Source organism: Peromyscus eremicus, chromosome 1 (genome assembly GCF_949786415.1).
Source record: "Peromyscus eremicus chromosome 1, PerEre_H2_v1, whole genome shotgun sequence".
NCBI lineage: Eukaryota > Metazoa > Chordata > Mammalia > Rodentia > Cricetidae > Peromyscus > Peromyscus eremicus.
Genome location: NC_081416.1, coordinates 186,325,362 through 186,338,881, shown reverse-complemented (window position 1 = coordinate 186,338,881; position 13,520 = coordinate 186,325,362). Strand labels below are relative to the sequence as shown.

Here is a 13,520-nt window from a genome sequence, read left to right as displayed (position 1 = left end):
GCATTATACAAGAAGCTCTGGTGTGCAACCCTAGTGGGCACCATATCCCTTTTCCACTGCCTACTGTTCCCAGTGGTGGTGCTTGCTATGCAATAACCCTTCTGTATGCTGTAATATATGTTGCTCTCATCAGTTGATAATAAAAGTTGCTTTGGTCTATAACAAGACAGAATATAGCTAGGCTGGAAAGCCAAACTAACAATACAGGAAGAAGAAGGGTGGGAGGAAGAGATGAGAGGAGCCACCCAAGAAACAACATGCCAGCAGACCAGTAAAAATCATGGCCACATGGCAATACATAGATTAATAGAAATGGGTTAATTTAAGTTCTAAGAGCTATATAGTAATAAGCCTAAGTTATAGGCCAAACAGTTTATAATTAATATATATATATATATATATTTATAAATATATATAAATATATGTAAATAATATATAAAATAATTCTGTGTGATTATTTGGAATCATGCCATTGGGAAACAAAAGTGCAGCCTCTATTTACAGGTGCAGCAGTGGATCTGCACACAGAATTTTTCTCCAAGTCTACTTTGTATTCTGCTTTATCTGGTCTCTCTATCTGATCACTGGATTAGGGATTTCAGTGACTACGTGTCTTTTAGATATGGTTAATATTAAAATACTGTTTTACGATGTTCTACTTTATTACAAACACTGGCTCTGGCCGAGTGGTGGTGGCGCACGCCTTTAATCCCAGCACTCGGGAGGCAGAGCCAGGCGAATCTCTGTGAGTTCGAGGCCAGCTTGGGCTACCAAGTGAGTTCCAGGAGAGGCGCAAAGCTACACAGAGAAACCCTGTCTCGAAAAACCAAAAAACAAAACAAAACAAAACAAAAACTGGCTCTGGAGTTGAGGTAGAGCCTCCCTCTTTTGACACAAGCATGGTTGCTTAAATTTTTTTCTCCAAAATCTCTGTCCTAGGTCAGAAGGCCATCAGACTCTAGGACAAAGAGAAGAAATGAAACAGCCCACGTGCTTCGAAACAGCTAAAATATAAATTTCCTGTACCTTAAGATCTGTAAGCTTATTGAACATGGTTACAAATCTATAAAATAAACACAACCTGCCTGATCCCAATATTTTCTGAGGTCCTGTAGATGTCTAGTTTTTATAGTTTTCTGTTTAATGGCATCTAGGTTAAACACACTTATTTTTACTGAACACAATACATTAGCCTACACTATTAGTTACACTTAAAAATGTATAATGGTGCACTATAAAATAATAAGTAAAGTTGCCAGTCTTTCTATGACCTGTATCATTGATTAACAGTTTTATTTTGATTCTAGAAGAGCTTCAATTCAAAAGCATTATTTTAAAGACTAAACTTAATAGGGATGGGACATAATGTCCTAGTCTTATAAAAGCTACTTAGTGTAAGCTGACAAGAATAATTAAGATATACAAGTTAATGGTTAGTCACCTACTAAATGGTCAAACTCTTTAATGTGTTCAGAACTTGACTTGTAGGCATGCTAAGTACTACTACAATTTATTACAGGAACAAGCTTCATCTAGGGTCTTGTATATGTTTTTAGAGTTAAACTTAAAATAAGTAACTAGAAACAAAGTTTGTCTATGGAGACATACCTAATAGATCATGGTCCTAAAACCCTTCAGAGATCTGCAGAATATGTCATTTTAAATGTTTAATAAAAAGCCTTTCATGATAGAGAGACATGACAACTCCTGATAGCACCCTTAATCTGCCCCAGCCAGCAGGGCTTCAATGGAAACTCAACCACCCTAAGGATGGAATGATAAGGACAGGAGGCACAAAGGAAGACACCAAGACAGGATTTTGATCAAGGTGCAACTTTATTTTTCTCCAAGAGGGTTTATTGCAGGGTGGGGAAAACAGGAAGCCATTATCTGCGTGAAGCAAGCTAACACAGCTGCAGGATGTTTGTGCAGGATATTGGCAGGGTGAAAAGGCCAAGGGTTCTGACTCAATGCCCTGTCTCTAGGCAACCTGACTGCAAGATGTTCTAGTTCCCTGTTTTATCGAGGGCCTGTATTTTTCCATTAAGCTCTTCTAAAAGTCTGTATTTTCCATTAGCTAGAGGTTCTGTCCTTGTCCCTGACATCTCCCCCTTCTTAGTAATAAATCTAAGGGCCAACATAAACCAGGTTCAAATGGTCTAACAGGAGGGCTCTGAAAGTGGCTTCGCATGGAGGATTACGGAGGCCCTGCCCCTCTGAAGGTTGTGAAAAAAGGGGGTCTGAGAGGAAGTCTCTCCAGACTCAAGCACCATGGGCGTCCCCATAGTGCAGGAATCAATGGACTGTGCAGTTTTTTTTGAGGGAGCGGAAATGGGTAAGCGCAAGTCTGCTACTGCACAACCACTATGCAACAGGGCATATAATCCAGGCTCTCGGGATTTTGGGGTACCATGGTCCCCAGCCTGTGCAGTCCCAGCTGCACTCCAATCATGCCTTGAGTGAGCCTTTTTCCCACACACAGGTGCAGCCTCCCCCAAGTGAAGGGGTCTATGTGGGGCATCTCTTGTCAGGGGAAGAAATTTCAACCCCAGTATCCTGCATTTCGAGACGGTGGTAATGAACCTGGATCTGCCTGACTCGCAGGTCTATTATTTGGCTTCGGATGAACCGAATGAGCCGGGAAAGTGCCTATGGCCCAAAGGCAAGGAGCAGGAGCAGGCCTACAACAGGTCCTAGGAGGGAGGGCAGAAGAGTCGTTAGCCAAGGGGAGGCAGAAAACCAATTGTCGAACCACCCAAGCTCTTGTTCCCTTTCTCTCTCTTTTTTTTCTTTAAAATCCAGTTTTATTAAATGCAGTTTTGTAAGCCATAACCTTTTTCCAGGGCTGTTTCACTTGTACTAAAATAGAAATAATGAGAAGAACCAAGACAATCCCTGATGTAATGCCAATAATTGCCCCATGAGTTTTAGTGATCTGTTCAAATAGTCCATCATTCTTCTTCTCTTTACAGTGATTCTCTTCCCAAGGGTATGCACAGTTTTGAACACCATTACAGACCAAAGAATTGTTGATGCACATCTTGCTATGGCAAAAGAAAGTGCTGCTTGTACAGAGAGGTTCCACAAAGGAAGTGAAGAGCATCCTAAACCTGCTAAGCCGACTGCCTTCATCTACCCACATCCATATCACCCCCACTCATGTTTTCAGCATTACATTATTAGCCACAGTGCTGCAAAACTTGGCCTTTAGATTTTTCAATGGTACTGCTTCCATCATAGACCGCCACAAAATTTCTCTTGCATTCATTTGAGTGTTCCATTTGGTAATCTAAGAACCTCAAATAAATCTTGACTTTGGGGGGAGCTTTAACTGTCCATATGCAATCAACTGCTTGACCAGGCTTTTTTTTTCTTGTTCTACCTGGCCAGAACATATTATTCCATCAGCTCCTGAGAGCTCAAACTGGCCATCTCCAAGGTAAGTAAAGTCTGGATCTGGGATGAATGAGTATTTTGCTCGAAATCCTAGTCCTTTAAGTTCTTCATCAGATCTAAGTTTAATCCACATGAATCTTCTGGTTGACCTAATTAATGTAGGGCTTTTCATGCCACAGTAACGGTCTATAAGAGCAGAGAAGCCAAATGATCCATCTTGAACTTCCAAGTGATCAAACCGACATTCAAACGATGGCTCTATATAATAGCGTTCGTCAAAGATCAGCTCTATTCGTTGATGAGGAGCAGCTTCCAAAATATAGATACATTCCTTGTTTGGCGAATATGAGTCAGGATAATTTGGTGAAGCAAAATGACCTTCATTGCTGGTTCGAACCCAAATGCCACACTGGGTTGCAGGAATGTGCTTAATCCCAATATTTTGTCCATCTTGGGTCTTTTGGGCCCCGACATCTCTTCCACTGCAAGTACTGTTACTAGCAACACTTTGAGGACCACGCAGAGCTGCTCCAGGGCCATGTTCCTCGGTGTCGGTGCTCCCAGAGTGCCCGAGACAGCGTGGCTAGCTGAGAGGGCAGAAGGCAATGAGAGCACCCGGGGGCGATGCGCTGCCTGTCCATGGCTTCCTCAGGGGCCTTGTGGGGGGGCAATCTATCCTCAACTCCCCATGGTACCGCATCTCGCAGTGCTAATTTACAGAGATCTGGGAATAGGTCAGGCCACCAGGAATCGGTGGTTGTCCTTGAGATGCTCCAAATGACATGTCCTCTACCTGTAATGACCTGCCAAGTATGGTTAAGGGGCTGGTGGGGGTTGTTGTGGGCGAGGACAACAGCCTGGAGGGCTGGATCTGAGAAGGAAAGAATCAGGAGCCTTAGGATCAGGATCACCATCATCATCATGGTTTGCCGGAGGGACAGCATTTGAAACAGAAGAAGTAGTTTCCTCAGGAGAGGGGCTATATCAGGTATATTTACAGCTCTAACCAGGCATTCTGGTAACCATCTGGGAGCAGAGTGTATCTGGTCAAAAATGCAGGCTGAACCTCACCCCCATATAAGGACCAGGTCGGGGCCCTTCCAACATCCCATGAGGGGATCTCGCCACATTGCCAGTGGCCAGGCGGAGTCTGGAGAAGGATGCCAGTGTCTATCTGCAGCAGAATGACCTGCAGCATCTAGGGTGAGGAAGTTGAGAATAAACAGGGCATGGCTAAATCGATCTCGAGGGGAGGTGAAGCGAAGGTCAGCAGATTTGAGATGAGCCAGCCAGGTCTTTAAGGTCTGATGGGCTTGTTCTATCATGCCCTGTCCTTGGGGGTTGTAAGGTATCCCTGTGGTATGAAAGATTTGTAGGCTATCACAAATTTTCTTAAAACCTGCACTGGTGTAAGCGGGGCCATTATTTGTCTTTATCTTAGCTGGTTTTCCTAAGGTAGAAAAGCCAAGAATCAGATGAGAAAGAACATCCTTTGTGGCTTTTCCGGTGTGGAGAGAGGCGAAAACAAAGCCGCTAAAGGTATCTATAGAGACATGAGTAAATTTTTGTTTGCCGAAACCTGGACAATGAGTAACATCCATCTGCCAGATTTGGTTGGGAAGGAGGCCCCGAGGATTAACTCCCAAATGTGGGACGGGGTGAGAAACAACACAAGAGGGGCACTGTTTGATAATTTCTAGGGCCTGTTGTCTAGAAATCTTGAAAAGGAGGTGGAGGGTCTGTGAGTTTAAATGGTGGGTCTTATGAGCATTTTGGGCTTGTAGAACAGAGCCAACTAGGACAGGGAAGGTTAGCCTGGTGGCGGCATCAGCCTGTGCATCACTGTCAGCTAACGGTCCAGGAAGATCACTATGAGCTCTAATATGGCCTATAAAAAATGGGTATTGGTAAGTCAGGACAAGCTGCTGAATATGGGAAAAAAGTAGGGTGTCACTGGAGGTGGATTTTATAGCTGGGGAGGTTTCTAATAGGGGAACAGAAAAGGCAATATAGGCACTATCTGTATAAATGTTAATAGGTCGGTCAGGATAGGTCTGAAGAACCTTTAAAATGGCTGAAAGTTCAACTAATTGTGCCAAAAAGGCATTAGGAAGGAGGTAGGATGGCCTTGTGCCACAAAGTCCGCAACACCATTGGTGGAGCCATCGGTGAAGACTGTAAGCACATGAGAAATGGGACTGGTTTTTGTAACTTTGGAAAGATGAAGGAATGTAGTCGGGCAAAATGGAGCAAGGGGTCATCTGGGAGGTGATTATCCAGGGTCCCCATAAACCCTGCCAAGGCAACCCTCCAGTTATCTAAGGTTTGGAACAAAACCTGGGTTTGATCCCTGGAATAGGGTGTAAGTATGATATCAGGGTCCTTGCCAAAATATTGGCAAGAGGTCTACCGTCCTTTCATAATGAGTGAGGTCACCTGTTCGGGGTAGACAGAAATGACTCTCGAAAGGGCAGCAGGCATGTAGACCCAGAGAAGTATCTTGCCTTTAATTTCTGGTTCTTGATCATGTTACCAAAAGACTCCTGTGGGGGTATGTGGTGTGGGCAGAACTATAAAATATAGAGGTATGGCATAGGAAACCTGAAAGCAAGACTGTTGGTTAATGGCAATGACTACCTGAATCAAAGCCTCGTTGGCTGCAGGGGAAAGCACACGGGGTGATGTGGCATCAGGGTCGCCCCATAGGATCCCATAGAAGGGAAGGAGAGAATCTGTAGGAAGTTTAAGGTAAGGCCTAAGCCATTGGATATGGTCAAGTAATTGTTGGAAATCATTTAGGGTATGGAGATGGTCGGTGTGTAACTGGATGTGAGGAGCAAGGACCCGGTTTGAATGGAGTTCCAACCCCAGGTAATTGAAATGGTCCTGGGTTTGGACCTTATCTGGGGTGATCTATAGTCCCAATCCATTAAGTGCTCTATTGAGTTCTGAAAAATATTGATCAAGGGAGATGGGGTCAGGTGCAGTGAGGAGAAGGTCATCCATGTAATGTAAGATATATATCTGGGCCCAATTAAGTCTGACAGGATCCACAGCCTGAGCCACGAATTTCTGGCAGAGAGTGGGGCTGTTGGCCATGCCCTGGGGTAATACCTTCCATCAATAGCGAAGCATGGGTCCTTGGAAATTAGGACGGGGGCGACTAAATGCAAAATAGGCCCTATCATCGGGGTGCAAGGGAATGGTAAAGAAGCAATCTTTAAGGTCAATGACCATCTTGTGAAAATTAGTGGGAATGGCAACAGGCGAGGGCAGTCTGGGCTGGAGGGCCCCCATAGGTCTCATCACCTTGTTTACCACCCTTAAGTCCTGAAGGAGTCTCCATTTTCCTGACTTCTTTTTGATAACAAATATAGGTGTATTCCAAGGAGAGTTGGAGGGTTCAATGTGGCCAGCCATAAGCTGCTCTTGTATAAGCATAGTGGTGGCCTGTAACTTTTCTTGAGTAAGGGGCCACTGATCCACCCAGACAGGGGTCTGGGTTGTCCAGGTAATCTTGTCTGCATGGGGTACAGGAGGATCAGTGGCCACTACTAAAAACCCGAATATCCCAGTCCATGTCTATCATCCTTAGGGATGGGTTGAATTGGTTGAGTTTTCCCCTGTGCTGCCTTGCCCAGGCCTATGCCAGGGACATAATTCATATGTAGCATTTGTTGTGTGACTGTGGAATTTGGGCTATATAAGATTACCTGCATTTGTGAAAGTATGTCCTGACCCCAAAGATTAACAGGCAGGTCCGGAAACACAAAGGGAATGACAGTCCCGATTCCCCTCCTCATCCCTCCAGGAGAGCATTTTTGAACTAATTAAGGGATTATTAGACTGACTGATTCCCTTTAAATTGGTGAGGGATGGAACCAGTGGCCAAGTGGATGGCCAGTGGGACTGAGATATGACTGTGGCATCTGCCCCCATATCCAGAATACCCTGGAATATTTTGCCCTCTATAGTAAACGTGAGGGTAGGGCATTCTTGAGTGACAGGCTGGACCCAGTAGGCATCCAAAGACCCCAAGCTGGCTGACCCTCGAGGGGTGTTTTTGATAGAGGGATTATCACAGACAGGTAAAGGCAGGGAAATGAGCTGTGCTAAGCACATGCCCTGAGGAATTGTGACTGTGCCATTTACAGCAGCAGCCAAAACCTTAATCTCCCCGTGAAATCATTGTCTACTATGCCAGGGTAGACTTGGACTCCTTTGAGGGCCGCAGAAGCACAGCCAAGGACAAGTGCACAGACATTAGGGGGTAAGGGTCCCGTCACCCCTGTAAGGACGACCCGAACCCCTCTAAGAGAATCTAATATTGTTTCAGAGGTGGCACACAGGTCCAGTCCGGCACTGCCTGGAGTTGCTCTTCGGAGGGAGGAAAAGGGAACCGGGGTGAGGGGGTTTGGGGTGGTTGGGGAGCTATGAGGAGTGTAGACCTCAAGGCCCCAGGGTGCGCTCAGGCAGATATCGGGGCCAGGGGCTGGCCCCTTAGGGAGTTTCCTGGCACCAATGGAGGGAAGGGTTGACTAAGATAATCAGGTTTTGATCTGCATTCTTTGGCCCAGTGATGGCCCTTGTTGCAACAGGGACATGGGGTAGGAGGTGGGGGCCTCGCCGAAGTAGTCTCCTGGGCGGACTGAGCCAAGGGTGTAAAGTTGCTACCTTTAAGAGGGCACTCCCTAGCAAAATGTTCCAGTTGTTTACAAGAATAGCAGGTACAGGTTCCAGACTGCTGTGAAGCCCTTAGGGCAGCACCGATTCCTAGCCCCATAGTGTGGGCAGCACCAACGCCTGAACAGAGTCTGACATATTCAGACAGGTCCGCCCTGTTTTTATGAGGGTGGGGGACTTCTTGGCAGCCAGGGTTTGCATTTTCAAAAGCTAAGTGTTTTAAGAAGGTACTTTCGTTTTCGCCCAGCCCGAGCAGTCTCTCGGTGGCATCATTTAAGCGAGAGACAAAATCGCTAAAAGGCTCATCAGGGCCCTAGCGGATCTTTGCCAATGAGGTGGTAGCTGACCCCTTTGGGGGGAGGTGCTTCCATGCTCAGGCCCCAGCATTTTGAATCTGGGTGGGGGGGGTACTTTGCCTGTACCTCATTTGTGTCAGAGGGGGAGTTGCCAAGAAGTTTCTTTAGCGTCCAGGTTTTTGAGGGTGACTGTTTGGTATTTTTTAAAGCAATTTCTTGACAATTTTCTGTAAATTCTGTTTTCCAAAGGACAAAGTCACCCCCAGAAAGTGCCACATGGGCAAGAAAGTACCAATCATTGGGTGTCAGCCAATGTTTACTTTGGTTTTCTACCAAGGCCAATGTAAAAGAAGCCGTGGGGCCACATTGAGCACAGGCAGATTCAAGTTTTTCAATAAGGTGGAAATTTAATTTTTGGTAAGTTTGTCCTGGCAGGGTTCCTCTGATGATGGTTCCTCCTCCTCCTCTTTTCCCTCCTCATTTTGGTCCTCAATATCCTCTGAGGGGCCGCTCTGGGCAGCCACCTCAGACTAGTCCCCAGAGGTCTGGCTCTGGGTAACTGGAAATGCCAGGAAAGGCTGAGACTTAAGCTTAGGTCTAATAGATTTCAGAGTTTGTTTTTGTGGGCTGGGAGCCACTGCCTCAAGGGCGAGGTTTTTAAGTTCTTTATCAAGAGTTTTTAATTCTCTCAAGAGCTCAATATGTTCTCTTCGAGCCTGAAGGGCCCATCACAGTGAGCTGAGATCTGGGGGAAGGGGGCAATTCATTAAGGACGGGCCCACAAAAGTGAGAAGATGGAGAAACATAGGGAGGGGGCATTGCAGAAGAGGGAACCACCGGAGATTTTTGAGGTGGTTTAAAAGGGCCCAAGGACCCCTGTTTTAAGGAGAGATTTTTGTAGAGGGGCCAGTCTGGATTGTGGTAACAGGCTGCCTTTTCCTCTAGGGAAGCCTCCTCGGCAGGGTCTAGAAGGGAGTTGGAGGTAAGATTGTTAAGAGAGGGATAAAGATGGGGAGGGGTGGACTCCTGAGGATTCCTAGGTTTAGAAGTCATGAGTGTCCCCTCTTCCATAGAACACAGGTCGTGATCCGAGGGACGGACTGAAGGCAGACGAGAAAGCACTCAGGGGGGGTCTTAGGGCAGGTAGAGGGGGGCAGAAGGCTTCTTTTAAGATTTTTCCCCTGTATTAATAACCTCTTTTATGTCAGGGGAATGTTTATGGACCCTAAGAATGTCATTAATAAGGTTCCAGTAAGAGAATGTGGTGATGGGGACCTTTTCTGGTCCAAAATCCCTGTAGTAATCATCTAAACAGTCCCTGAGCCTATCTTTTTTCATCTATGGTTCCCTCTTGGGGGAACCAAGGACACGTGTCTGTGATACAATCAAAAAAGGCTTTAAGGTCTTTTTTCTTTACCCTAGTTCCTCATGTCTTGAGGGCCTCCTTTAGGCCAGAAATGAATAAATCTTGTGACGAAGTTGCCTGCCCCATGGCTCGTCACTTTCTTACCTGCGTTGATTCCACTCTCCTCCAGGATCGCTGTCCTGAACCAGGAGATTTCAGGGGGATCCAACAACTTCACCAAGGCCTTGGTCTTTCCTCCAGGAGATGACGTTCCAGATCCTCAAGAGGTGCTTTTGAGCCCCATGTTGGGCGCTAATTGCCCTGGCCAGCAGGGCTTCAATGGGAACTAAACCACCCTAAGAATGGAATGATAAGGACAGGAGACACAAAGGAAGACACCAAGATAGGATTCTGATCAAGGTGCAACTTTATTTTTCTCCAAGAGGGTTTATATAGCTCTTGCAGGGTGGGGGAAGCTTGAAGCTGTTATCTACGTGAAGCAAGCTAACACAGCTGCAGGATGTTTGTGCAGGATATTGGCAGGGTGAAAAGGCCAAGGGTTCTGACTCAATGCCCTGTTGCTAGGCAACCTGACCACAAGATGTTCTAGTTTCCTGTTTTATCAAGGGCCTGTATTTTTCCATTAAGCTCTTCTAAAGGTCTGTATTTTTCCATTAGCTAGAGGTTCTGTCCTTGTCCCTGATATTAATCTCCTCTATAGAAGATGGCTTTTACAAAAGAACATCCCACTGAAGCTTGCTTTAAATGTGGCAAAGCTGGTCACTGGGCAAATAACTGCCCTTCACCTTGACTGCTGCAATGACCCTGTCCAGACTATGGAGAAGCAGGAGACTGGGGAGTTAATTGCTCCACTTTCCTAGACAAGATAGGTTGTTCATACCCCAAGTTTTCTCTCCACAGGAAAGTCTGTTGCATCTTCTGAGCCTAACAGCCAAGACTGCTTGCTGTCCTGGAACTTCTACTGCTAACAACCACAGTAGAACCCAGAGTGACTGTCCAGGAAGCCAGAAAGTCTCTGTAATTTTTTTTGCAGAATCAGAAGATACTTCATCCACACTTAGGTTTAATCAGGAGAATTCATCTTTCTCAGGTCTCTAATACTGCTGATGACTAGACTAGTGATAACTTTGCCAGCTTAACAGCAGCAAACAAGGCTTCAGTTGCTCTCTCTGTTTCCATGCATAAAACTCAGGACATAGTCCTCACTTTCCCTGGGGTACTACTAAGTCTAGACACAGTTTACTTTATTACTGGACTCAGAAAAGAGATAAAGTCACAAATCAGATTTGAATATAACCTTTTATTATTTCTTTATTCAAAGGCACTCACTGTACAATGACAGCCCTCAATAATCAACCACCTCTGTCTCCTGATGAATGACTAGACAGAAAAAAAAAGATATAAAGTTTAAAGTTTAACCTTTGAGGATCCAAGAAAATGTTTCAGGGTCTAAAAAGGTATTTTTAGGTGTATAAATGCAAGTTATAACCTAAGGAATGTACATGTAAGTTATTAATGTTGAGGATGAAAGTTTAACTAGTGAAAATAAAGTGACTGAAGATATAAAAAAATTTACATAAATGAAAAATGTTTTCAAACTTTTTCCCTCACTATGCTACTGTTATATTAAGACTTCAAAGGTTCAGAGCTCTAACATTAATCAGTGGAATTCTGATAAACCATTAATCTAGCTCTGGTAAATCCCAAGCTCAAGATTCTAAATTTCCTTTAGTTGTATTGTAGACATAAAAGTGTTTCTCATTGTACTAAAAATGTCTGTCTAATCTATGTACATCCAGCCTTCTGGATGGAGGGAAGAAGCCCCTCTTTCACAGTCTGTATTCATGCTGAAAATCAAGATCAAGCCAGCTTTTCCCTTTCTATCCCCTCTGAGCTCACCTTAAAGGGTGTTCATGCTTCTAATACCAAGTTTCACAAGCTTCTCCTATGACAAAAAGGTGTGAGTGTCCTGGCTTTTCTATAATGTGGATTTCAGCACAGATTATAAACAATGATGTGGTGGCTTGAAAGGTGATGGTGCCCAAAGGGAGTGGCACTACTAGGAAGTGTGTCACCGTGGAGGTGGACTTTGAGGTCTCCAATGCCCAAAGTATGCTCAGTGAGAGAGTTCACTTCTTGATGCCCATGGATGAGGATGCAGAACTCTCAGCTCCTTCTCCAGCACCATGCCTGCTTGCATGCTACAATGTTTCCTGCCATAATGATTATGGACTAAACTTTTGAAACTATAAGCCACCCAATTAAATGTTTTCTTTTATAAAAGCTGCCGTGGTCATGGTGTCTTTTTACAGCAATTGAAACCCTAAGTCAAATGGTAATGCTAACATGTCTAAAACTTGTGAGTCCACTGCCTTTTCAATTGTGTGGATTTCAGTACAGATTACAAATGGTGGGAAGGCTAACATGACTAAAACGTATCTTTCTGTAAACTCAAAAAAATTCTTGTAAGCTGCATGAAACTGACTTGAATCTACCTCTCATGGGTCAATTGGACTACAGATAACAACTCCTGTCAATCAACAGCCTAAGTTCCCACTTTCCCTGGCATTGCGACTCCCCTCCATCAACTACCAGGACTATGGACCGAAAAGTTTCAAATGTATACCTAACGAAAAAATTTTCACCCTAAACTCCTTAGCTGTATTTTCTGCCCCTAATATATTTCTATCTATTCCAGCATGGTGCCACATCCATGAAAGTATTTGCAGGTGAAAAAAATCACAGATCAGTTGCAATGATGGACATTGACAAAAAGATCCTCTCTGATGGATGTTGAAACACAATTGAAAATGATTTCATGCCAGATATGTAGGACTGCCCTAATGCCCACAAAACTACCAATTCTAGGCACAAATTATGTAAAATCAGTGAGAGAAGTCACACAACCACGTCAATATATTCGTATTGTCATATACAATGGTAGTTGAAATTATGAATGCATGACAGCCTTTCTACCCACCTGAAACCTGCCTCCAAACATACATGAAATACAAGGGGACTAATGGGATAAAAATGTGGATAATGAGGGATGGGAACAAGGAACAATGAGAAGGTAACTGCAAGCTCTCTGGAAGCCTCAGGCACAAAGGCCATTCTCTTAAAAATGCAAATAGTAGAACAATGTAATTAGAACCCATGTATGAAGGCAAACTCCAGGAACTTTGTAATAGCAACAATGGCAGAGAAAATAGATAATGCAGATATCACAGATGCCCTGATGGTGGCATTCCTACAGATGAAAGGCACTATATAAGGTAGTCGGGGAGAAAAGTCATTAATGACCTTACCCACATGTAACATTCAGTGCCACACCACCAAGCTGCCTGGCACAGAATATCTGTCCATTGATGTAGCAGGGGCCAGGAGAGATAAAGGAATGGTCAGCAACAGGCTGATTAGCATCCTCACTGTGCACTTCTATGTCTCTTCTGTATCTACTATCCTCTCTTTTAGTCTCAGGACTGTAAGTGATTTCTGGTATATTTTGTTCATTGGGGAAATTTTTCTGCATATGAGATAATTCAGCAAATTGTTTTAGACAAACTCCAGACAGCCAGTCAGAATCTGTGTCACTCTGGATTGTAGGAATGTAGAGGAGGTTTGGAAAATGCAGGGGGACAAAAGGATATAAAACACTGTACAAGGGAGCTTGGACCCACACTTTATATATATCCTGTGTGGGTCAGCCTTGCATAAAAAAAAGTTGTACTCAACAAAACCAAGCCAAAACCCAAACAACACCAATCAAATATGTTCAT

At 44.4% G+C, this 13,520-nt stretch overlaps 1 pseudogene; it reads right to left on the bottom strand.

The window, feature by feature from the left end:
- Positions 1-2,791: 2,791 nt before the first annotated feature.
- LOC131902662 (neuropilin and tolloid-like protein 2) lies at positions 2,792-3,936 on the bottom strand (annotated as a pseudogene).
- Positions 3,937-13,520: the final 9,584 nt, after the last annotated feature.